The sequence below is a fragment of the Anastrepha ludens genome, chromosome X (genome assembly GCF_028408465.1).
Source record: "Anastrepha ludens isolate Willacy chromosome X, idAnaLude1.1, whole genome shotgun sequence".
NCBI lineage: Eukaryota > Metazoa > Arthropoda > Insecta > Diptera > Tephritidae > Anastrepha > Anastrepha ludens.
In genome coordinates, this window is record NC_071503.1 from 37,911,310 (window position 1) to 37,921,530 (window position 10,221).

Genomic DNA, 10,221 nt, shown 5'->3' on the forward strand with positions numbered 1-10,221 from the left:
TTTTGAGTATTTCATAGGATATTTTATCCAAGCCCAGTGTCTTTCCTATCATATTTGAGATCGTGAAATCAAATTCATACAGAGAAATTTGGGATTCTATGAGCGAAGCTTGAGGGCTATGGGTCAGTGGCGGATTAAGGGGAGCCTCAAAATGGGTGCAAGTCGACAGCAGGTAATACAGGACGTCGGACCAGTCTATTTACGGTCGTTTTGCATCGTGTATCGTATATGATCTTCGCGGGAGTCCCGTCAAAAACGTTAATGTATAAAGCATGTAATCGGAGTTGGAGGACCCGGAGACAGTATAGACAGTAGCCGATCGAAGTGTATTTTTTCAGTTCCGTAGTTCTTATGCGCCTAAATACGTTCAAATTGAGAAATACGCCCTTTTCTTTAAATTAATTTAATTTCGTAATTATATTTAGTCATACAAAGTTACTTTAGTATTAGCTAGTAATACTGTTTTTGGTTTTTGTTGCGGAATATGAACAAAAGAGTTTTAATAGTGATCATATTGTCGTGTATTTGAAGAAACAGTAAGTACTATCCTCATATAAGTAGCTAGCTTCGCGGAGCTTAATTAATAATATTGGGATATTTATTCATATTTTTTTTTAGTGAAAAGAATTCACCCATCTGGATCTCAAACAAGGAAGCTAAGAAAAGGAAAGACTGAACAGGCCAAAGAGCTTGCTGGAACTTTATCTAAATACCTATTAGGTAGTAAAAAAAAGAAAGATGCCGTCGGCGAACAAATTCATCAAACTGTTTAATCAGTCCCCTATACACAAATAAACGATGCTGACATTACTAAAACAGGTGAAACGTTTTGTGATACTAACAAAAACTCTGCCGTAACAGACAATGAAGAACAGGACGATAAAATTGATGGCACCGTTAAAATCAGAAAACAAACTGTGAAAGAGGATACTGCTTCAAATTTCTGATTATCCAGTGATGCTGCAGACTGGCTAATACCACTGCAAGATCATATTAGAAGTTTAATAGTTGAAAGGGGTAGTGAAGTATTTCAAAACAAGGACGGACCTTTTGAATCTATAGAAAGACCTGGTGAAAACACATCTTTGTTTATCTTCGTCTTGGTTTTACTCATGTTTAAACGAAACCAAATAAAGGGGTTTTCAATTGGCGCGGGTCGATTTTGGCGCCCTGTGGCAGCCATTTTGTTTTGGTGACATCTGTCAAATCTTTTGTTTATTATTCAGTTTTTTATGCCAAATCGTCATGGCAAGTTACACGATTGAACAGCACGTTCAAATGATAAAACTTTATTATCAAAATGAGTGTTCATTAACGAAAACGTTGGGCACATTGCGCCTATTTTTCGATAGACGTGGTGGCCCTTCAAAGTCGACTTTTCAACGTTTGGTGGCCAAATTTGAGGCAGTCTATTCCTCGCCGTGCACAAGAACTTGGCCTTTCGCAGACTTCAACCTGGCGAATTTTGAGTCGGGACTTGGGCCTACACCCGTACAAGATCCAACTGACCCAGGAGCCCAAAGTTGATGACCATAGACAACGCCGTTTGTTCGCTGACTGGGCTTCGAATCGTTTGGAAGAGTACTCCAGTTTTGGGCGAAAAATCATTTTTAGTGACGAGGCGCATTTTTGGATGAATGGCTGTGTTAACAAACAAAATTGCCGGATATGGGACGACACCAATCCACTCGAGGTTCATCAGGTGATAATGCATCCTCAAAAAGTTACCGTTTGGTGTGGATTTTGGGCCGGCGGCGTCATTGGTCTTGAACGATATCGTAAAACGATTCTGGGAAATAGAGAATTGCTTCGACTCTGCTCCCCCTCCATCTAAAGAAGGTGACTGGTGCGAGCAGCATTTCAAGAAATATTTCTCTCGGCTTACTTTGGGAGAGTATTCAGTGCGTTTGCCAACAAAAACAGGCTTTAGCGATCTTGGCGACTCATAGAATCGTGTTCTTCGCAGATTTAAAAGCTTAGAGCGAAAATTGGAAAATAGTCATAACTTAAGAGCTCAATATATTCATTTTATGAGTGAGTACATATCGCTGAACCACATGTCACTGGCAACACCTGGGGCAACAACAAAAACATTTTTTCTACCGCACCATTGCGTGCAAAAGTTTGACAGTACAACGACAAAACTTCGCGTCGTATTCGATGGCTCCGCAAAAACAACAGGCTACTCGTTGAATGACCTTTTGCTAGCGGGTCCAACTAGTCAAGCAAAGCTGTTCAAAACTTTTTACAATTTCGTTCTCGTAAATTCGCTCTGTGCGGAGATATATGCAAAATGTACCGATGCGTACGTATGACATCTCCAGACGAATATCTGCAATGTATTTTACAAGTTAGACACTGTAACATACGGAACAAAATCTGCCGCCTTTCTTGCAATACGAGCTATGCATCAACTTTCGTACGATGAAGAAGGGTCATTTCCAATAGGTGCAAAAATCGTGATGAGAGACTTTTATGTTGACGATCTCATTTCAGGCAGAGATACTATAGAAGAAGTGGTTGAGATCAGACGTCAGGTTAAAGGTTTACTTCAGCGTGGAGGATTCAATATTCGTAAGTGGTGCTCAAACGAGGATGTCGCGCTGCAAGGTGTTCTTCACTCAGATTGTTCTTGACCCTTCTTAAATTCCACGATGAAAGTGATGTTGCAAAGACTCTTGGCCTCATCTGGGACCCTAAAACTGATAACTTCTTATTCTCATTTTCGCCTATTGTTAATAACGCACGCACGACAAAACGCACGATACTTTCATATATTGCTAAAATTTATGATCCGCTTGGCTTGGTTTCGCCAGTCATTACGAAAGCAAAAATTTTCCTGCAAATCCTTTGGAAGGAAAAACTGCAGTGGGTGGAAAGCTTGCCTCAGTTGTTGCAAACTACCTGGAACGACATTTGTGTACAGCTTGGTCTAGTAAGCAGCCTTAAATTTTCTCGCTTTGTATTGATGCATAATTCTAGTTGGGAGATTCACGCATTCTGCGACCCAAGCTTGGCGGCGTTTGGTTCATGTGTATACATTCGTTCGCAGTGTGATGGTATTTAAAAATCATGTTTACTTTGTGCAAAGTCGAGAGTCTCGCCTCTGAAGAGTTTACTTATTCCTAAATTAGAACTGTCGGCAGCCTTGCTGCTTGCGGAATTGGTGGCACCCATTTCACTAGATTTTCCACATTCTCACACCGTTCACTGCTGGTCAGACTCAATGGTCACTCTATCATGGCTTCGCGAACAACCATCAAATTTTAACATTTTTGTGTCAAATAGAGTTAGCCAGATACAAACACTAACCAAAGGTATGACTTGGCATCATGTGCCTACTTCTTTGAATCCGGCAGACATTCTTTCGAGGGGGTACACTCCAAAATAATTACTAAATTCTGAACTTTGGAGAAGTGGTCCACAATTTTTGTCAAGAATGCAATCGGATTGACCTAATCTCCTGGATTTGTTAACTGATTTACCCGAACGGCGACGTAAAGTCTTAGCTGCTTCTCAACTACGAGACATAATGCTCGATTGCAAGTACCACAACTCTTTTGAAAGGTTGCAGCGCATCTGTGCCTATATTTACTATTTTTGCGAACCGCACTGTACTCGCGTTTATGGCCAACCGTTGACTCCGCTGAATATTAAAATGGGTACACATTTGCTAATCCGTAACATTCAACAAATTCATTTTGCAGCTGAGCTCAAGGCGCTGAGATTTGACAAGAAACTTAATCCGTCAAGTAAGCTACACTCATTATATCCGTTTATCCACTCATTTGGGCTTCTTCGTGTTGGAGGACGTCTGCAAAATTCTTTATTGGACTTTGAAGCAAAACATCCACCTTTGTTTCCAAAACATCATCCGGTCACAAACGCAATAATTGACCACTTTCATCGCAAATATCTACACGCTGGACCGCAGAGCCTACTGGCTTCAATTCGGCAGAAATATTGGCCAATTGGCGGTCGCAAGACTGTTGCTAGCGTTATAAGTAGGAAAATGCATTCGTTGCTTCCGTTTGAAACCAATCATCTATGAGCATATCATGGGAAGCCTTCCAGCCGACAGGGTTCAGGCTAACAGAACATTTTTCACCACTGGCATCGACTATTGTGGACCATTTAACTACAAGTCGGAAGTTCGCACCAGGCCACCCATTAAATGCTACATATGCGTTTTTGTCTGCTTCAGCACGAAGGCTTGTCATCTGGAGCTTACTCAGGACCTTTCTACATCATCGTTTTTGGCAGCTTTGAAAAGATTTATTTGCACAAGAGGCAAACCGCACACCATTTGGTCAGACAATGCAACGAACTTCGTTGGCACTAAAAACGAGTTGCAAGAGTTAAGTCAATTGTTCTCAAGCAATTCCCATAACACTGAAGTTACTAATCAATGCAACTTGGAAGGCATCTCTTGGAAATTTATTCTTCCTCGTTCACCACATTTTGGTGGATTATGGGAGGCGGCTGTTAAGTCAACAAAATTTCACTTTCTCCGCACTGTTGGCCTCTCAATCCAGACATTCGAAGAGCTTCGTACTCTTGTATGTGAAATCGGAGCAATAGTTAACTCTCGTCCATAGTTAACTCTCATCCACTTTGTCCAGATGATTTCAACGTGCTCACGCCCGCTCATTTTCTCATAGGTGCGCCATTTACATCTGTCGTTGAACCAGACGTAACCGGCCTCAATATCAGTCGCTTAAGCCGATGGCAGCGTGTTCGTCATATGCAGCAGGTATTTTGGAAAAGGTGGAGCAGTTCTTATCTCTCACTGCTGCAAGAATGAGTTAAGTGGCGAAAATCAACTGGGATTGTTCAAGTTGGAAATATGGTCCTTTTGAAAGAAGAAAACCTTCCACCACTAAAATGGCGACTAGGACGCCTGGAGAGTTTAATTCTCGGCGCCGATGGTGTGGCTCGTATCGCCATCATACGCACTGCCAATGGATTAGTCAAGCGAGCTGTGGGAAAAAGTTCTGTGCTCCCTATTGAAACTGAAGCGGTTGGAAACTTACACCTTCCAACGGGGGGAGGATGTTCGCAGCAGCACTAATTGGTATTTTCGATATTCGCATCACTAAATGGCGTGATCATAACTACAACTGTAATTCTCTCAATGAACTAAAATTCTTCGTATTTCATTCTTATATACATATATACGAGTATGTACCAACATACATAAGTGTAGCATAAACTTGTATTGTGACAACTTAAAAACTCACTTCTACCGCGATCCTGAAACAATAAAGTTGTAAATCATTTTAGCTTGCAAATCATTAAATTTTATTATAAAAATGCGTGTTCTGTTAAGAAAGTTTCCCGCGCTCTTTCGATTTTAAGGTCTCATTAATCGACCCACTGAAGCGGCTATTCGAGCTATTGTGAGCAAATTTAGAACCAAATTTACATTATTTGACATCAATGTTGGTGGTACGCTTACGTAGAGTGCGAACTGAAGAAATTATCGCAGCTGTATCGGCCAGTGTTAATGATGACCATCAATTATCGGCTCGTCGCCGTTGGCAGCAATTATGCCTCTGTTACTCAACAACGTGGAAAATTTTGCGAAAGGATTTAGGTGTGAAGCCTTTCAAAATACAGCTGGTGCAAGAATTTAAGCCAAACGACCTACCGCAACGCAGAATTTTTGGTTAATGGGCTCTTGGACGAAGCTCATTTTTGGATCAATGGATACGTAAATAAGCAGAATTGTCGATTTTGGAGTGAAGATCTGCCAGAACAATTGCAAGAGCTACCAATGTATCCAGAAAAGGTCACAGTTTGGTGTGGTTTATGGGCTGGAGGTATCATTGGACCGTATTTCTTCAAAGATGCTGCGAATCGTAACGTAACTGTGAATGGTGAGCGCTACCGTGAAATGATATCCAACTTTTTTTGCCCAAAATGCAAGAGCTTGACTTGCATGACATGTGGTTTCAGCAAGACGGTGCCACATGCCACACAGCACGCGTAACAATATACTTGTTTAGAAGCGAGTTCGGTGAAAATTTTATTTCACGTTCGGAACCTGTCAATTGGCCACCCAGATCGTGCGATATAACGCCTTTGGATTATTTTTGGGGGCTATGTTAAAGCTCATGTCTATTCAGACAAGCCTGCTTCAATTAACGCATTGGAAGACAACATTAAAGCATTTATATGTGAGATACCGGCCGAAACATTGGAAAGAGTTGGACTAAGCGGATGGACCATTTGAAGCGCATCGCGGTCAACGTTTGCATGAAATAATCTTCAAACATTAAATTATATGGACAGTACTATCGATTTAAATAAAAATTTCATGCATTTTTCTGAATTTTACGTGTGTTTTTTTGAAAAACTTTCTTATAAAATAAATAAATAAATAAATAATTGGCGCGTACACTTCTGTTAGGTGTTTGGCCGAGCTCCTCCTCCTATTTGTGGTGTGCGTCTTGATGTTGTTCCACAAATGGAGGGACCTACAGTTTCAAGCCGACTCCGAACGGCAGATATTTTTTTATGAGGAGCTTTTTCATGGCAGAAATACACTCGGAGGTTTGCCATTGCCTGCCGAGGGGCGACCGCTATTAGAAAAATGTTTTTTATTAATTTTGCTTTCACCGAGACTCGAACCAACGACCTCTCTGTGAATTTCGAATGGTAATCACGCACCAACCCATTCGGCTACGACGGCTTTCCTATAGCTCTTAAAAAATCACAATTTATTTACATACTCTGGTAGAATTTTCTAACTCATAAACATAAATGAGTTTTTGTAAACGTTACCGGGCCATATTGCTTGCTTTATTGCGATGAGGCAAATCTAAATTATAGAAAAAATCATATAGCAAAGAAATGGTTTGTATAGAAACTGCTTTTTCTCACCAGCCATTTAATTTTCTTGTGACCACGCTCACGCTTCATTGGCGCTTTCCTTGGTAATGTGGCGTACCCATATGGAAAGAGGTGATAATCCGAAGCCAGTAAGCAGCCTCAATGCAGCAGTATATATATATATATATATATATATAAACCATTACTTTAATAGGGTCTGCTTACTATTCAAAGATTAATTTTAATAAACTTTTTATAGCCCATTATCCTCTGTTTCGCTTTCTTAATTTTCATCCGCTTGTTGAGATTGCGTACGCGGAAGAAAATCCTACATTTGAAAAAAAAAGCCGTTTCACATCTTCTGGTAGATCCAAAAAAGTATAAAAAGCTAACATTATTTATAATATTCTAAACGTATTTACCACATACATATATGCTGTAAAAAATAACAAAGTTCAAAATAAATCTTTAAACATATTAATGATACCTTACCTACAGTGACATTCAAACTCTTCCAAAGCTTGCGATTAGTGAAGCTCATCTCACACACTACAGCTACGACCGGATAGCCTGCATTTTGAAGTGCCAAAATTATGGAAAACAAAATGTCTTTCGTCATTTGACAATCAAAATTATATATATAATAATATACGGGCTGCTTCCACGATTTTCGTAAGCCACGTGCCATCACTACTTGAACGTAGTTTGCATGCTTTCGGACGTGGTCTCCTGCCTGCTCATATTCATATGATTCGACGACTTTCATTTCATCGAAAGCGAGAGCACAAATTTTGCGATACCAGCGCTGTGGTGTAGTCTCGTGAGGAAGGGGAAATCGCTTGTCATACAAATGGTGGTATGCCCGATGTCGTCGCTGCGTGTAAGCATATGGCGCTTGATATGTCTTCCCATGACCACATCACCTTTCGATCTATAATAAATAGATTTGTATAAAATGTTTTTTGGAAATTAAAAATGAGACATACCGGGGAAAACTATTTTCCGAATTTGGCCTTCGGTAAAAATTCTTTTAAAATTATTTACAATTGCATTCGCTTCATCAAAATACCGGAATCAGGTATTTGACACTTCAAACTAGTCCTATACAAATTATTAAAATTGACACTTCTTATAATTTAAAACATCACCACTTACCCTAATTGTTCAAAATCTTCCACTGAAATCGGTGGCATGTAATTTGTCGTACTTTCGCGAAGGGGTGCAGGTTTGGGAATGGCTTTTGGCAACAATCCTACGGCTCGACCCGTGTGGGCAATATCCGCCTGGGCAAAATGGTCTACACATATTACGTCTTTCCATCGTAGATCCATTATACACGAATTGATCCATGGTTGCCGTTTTTCTTCCTCAGCGGGAACTGCAAAAAAAGGTCCTTTGCCCTTTTTAACTACTTTTGCACATAATTTACATTTTTTCATTTTGGTATATATTATTTTAATATTGATTTCAACTCAAATTTAAAACTTTCAACGTACAATCACAAATGTAAACATACGAATGTAAACATACCAATACAAACAAAGCATATCATTTTGACGTAAGCCATACCTACGGCGAAAAATTCAGCTGGGTGATTGCTGTCACCTATAACAAATCCACTTTGGGCAGGAATTTGATCATTAGGATATTTACTCCCTAATTATTGCATGACATATGATAAGGCGATGCTCGTGAGGTAGGTCATGTTGCTTCGGTGCATATACATACATACATATATGCGTGCAACACTATATTTATTAAATATGCAATTGAACTTAGTTGTCCCATATATGCAACTACGTTTATTTGAGGTTTTCTTTTATTTATTTTAAATTTCAAAATTGTATACTATCTAGAAACTGCATATACCTATATATTAGTTGTATATATATATAATAATACATATATAATATACATATAATATATATAATATATACTATATACCTATACTAAGTTGTCCCATATATTCAACTACGTTTATTTGAGGTTTTCTTTTATTTATTTTAAATTTCAAAGTTTTATACAATACTATCTAGAAACTGCATATAGGTATATATTATTCCCTGTAATAAAATGTAAATGGAAAAAAACTACTTTGATTTTAAATATTGGCGCATAATTCAAACATTTTCATCATTTAACCCTGCAGTAGTCGCGCGGTCTACATATGTAATCCACCATTATTAAATTTTAAATTTCTTGAAAATCATGCATCGATTTCATTCGAGATTTTTGCTACTTGTAACTAACAAATAGAGAGTCACTCTCAGTGTTCGGCTGTTAATTGTCGCATGCAGTAGTGTCGCTAGAGGTTCGTGAAATTCATGGTCTACGTATGTATGCCGCGCGACCCATTACGTAAGTATTTTAAATTAGGTTTTATGCTAATAGCTAGTTATACTTTGTAAATAAAAGTGGACTTTTGGCATCATTTTTCATTTTACTATTTTGTGGAACTTTTCTGATAATATTTACATATGTATGCTACTCTGCTGAAATGACTTTGGACGAACAACTCTTGGCCTTCAGAGGGCGTTGTTCTTTTCGGCAGTATATTCCAAATAAACCTGCTAAGTATGGACTGAAAGTTTTTGCACTTGTAGATGTTTATTACCCATACACCTATAACTTAGAAATTTACGCCGGCCAACAACCCGAAGGTCCATTTCGGTTAAGCAACGAGAGATTTGATATCGTGATGAGAATGGTGCAACCAATTTTGAATAGACATATCAATATTACTATGGACAATTGGTTTTCCTCTCTGAAAATAGCAAAGCAATGATTTGATAATGGAATTACAATGGTTGCTACAGTTCGAATTTAGAATAGCTAGAGGCAATCCAATATGCTCCTTAAAATTTGGATTTCACTGTCCTATATACTCTGGTTTCTTATGTACCAAAAGCCAACAAAGTGGTAATAGCCATGTCTACGATGCAGCGATTGATTCTGACACCGGAGATCAACGAAAGCCGGAAATAATAACATACTATATTATAATCGCACTAAAAATGGCGTTGATCTGGTTGACAAGATGTGTTCTCTTTATGACGTATCTAGGAATTCGAGAAGGTGGCCGCTGACTAAGTTCAATAATCTTGTAAACCTCAGTGCTCTCAACGCATTATGCATTTACACTGCAAACAGTAACTATGAATCTGCCAAAAGGCGTGATTTTCTCATAGACTTAGCCTTGTCTTGGATGAAACCACTGGCTCACCAAAGATTAACACTTACCACGCTACCTAGAACACTGACATTTAAAGTAAAAGACTTCTTGGATCTTCCACAAGTTGTAACTCATCAAGGTCCAACGCACAGTAACTACGTCGGTCGTTGCTACGATTGTGGAAGGGCCCGTAATAAAAGCACCCGTAAAGTGTG